The 1,319-nt window shown below is 33.3% G+C and overlaps 1 pseudogene across 1 annotated transcript; it reads right to left on the bottom strand.

Moving 5' to 3' along the window:
* Positions 1-533: 533 nt before the first annotated feature.
* On the bottom strand, positions 534-774 carry LOC309806813 (U6 snRNA-associated Sm-like protein LSm5; annotated as a pseudogene). Its single transcript has one exon. The product of its transcript is annotated as a U6 snRNA-associated Sm-like protein LSm5 (transcript).
* Between the last annotated feature and the right edge of the window lie 545 nt (positions 775-1,319).

Below are 1,319 nucleotides of genomic sequence, written 5' to 3'. Positions count from 1 at the left end.
TTTATACCTTAATAATAATTTCAATAGTTTATATAGTTAACCCTTGAGTAATGCAGGGGTTAGGGGCACTGACCCTTCATGCAGTCAAAAATTGATAAATAACTTATAGTTGGCCTTCCCTATCTGTGGTTCCTCCATATCTGCCCGTGGTACTGTATCCACGAATTCAACCATTGTGTAGTACTGTAGTATTTACTGTTGAACAAAATCCACCTATAAGTGGACCTATGCAGTTCAAACACCTGTTGTTTAAGGGTCAGCTGTACTTACACAGTACTCTCATCTTACCAAGCATTCTTTTTTTTTTAACAAAAACACCTTTATTTTGTTTTCAAAAAAACAAACTGTTCTTCTTTTTCCAACATAATCATGATTAACTTACAAAAACAAGCATTTACAATGCATCTTCAAAGCATTTCCCTTTAACGGAAAACTTGGCTTCACAGACTACAAACATTAAAAGGTTAAAAAAAATTCTATTTTGTTGTCATTATAAGACAAAACAGAATCTAGCATAAGTCAAGGAAATCCATTCATACTTCAGGTCCTTCTCCAGGAACCAGCATTGTTATATTATTTCCATTTAGCAAAATTTGATCTAATTTAATAATTCTTCTTCCTTCTGATGTGATTTCAAAAGTTATCAAATCCCAGAAGTGTGCTAACAATCTCCATATCACTCTTCATCACAGTGTGAATCCTTTATCTTATACACTTGTCCACAAGCTCTAGAGGGAGAAGCTGTGATGGGTTGGTGGTAGCGTTAGCCATCATGGCTACGCCAGAAGTGGTCTTCCCAAGCATTCTTTTTAATATTTTAAGTATAGTAACTCATTTAATCTTAAGGATAACCCTATCAAGTAGGTACGACTATTATTCCCTTTTTCCTCATGAGAAAATAGGGCATAGAAAGTTAAATAGCATGGACAGTATTAGAAAGTAAGTATATAGTAGAGCAGGGATTTGAACCCATGTGTTTCAGCTACAGAGTCCATGATCTTAACCATGCTACAAGATCTGGTTGTTGCTTTGAACATATTTTTTTAACTTGAAACTTGAACAGTCTAATGATTGTGTGTGGAAAAATATTTTATGATTAAATATAAAATGGAAATAAAAATGATATTGAGGTCTTATAATTAAAGGTCAAATAGGAAAATAAATTTTACCAATTATCTATTTAAGAACTGTGGAAACTTGAGAGGGGCTGAAGCCCTTTTAAAATCTCTCAACTGGGTGGAATTAGGATAAAGAAAAACTTTGAAAATATAGAGGGAAAAGGTAATTATGGGACTAACAAAATATGTCATGCTTAAGAA

The sequence above is a fragment of the Mesoplodon mirus genome, assembly GCF_964341445.2.
Source record: "Mesoplodon mirus genome assembly, chromosome: 6".
NCBI classification, from domain to species: domain Eukaryota; kingdom Metazoa; phylum Chordata; class Mammalia; order Artiodactyla; family Ziphiidae; genus Mesoplodon; species Mesoplodon mirus.
Note: the sequence above shows the minus strand (reverse complement) of the source record. Positions and strands in the feature narration are given on the sequence as shown.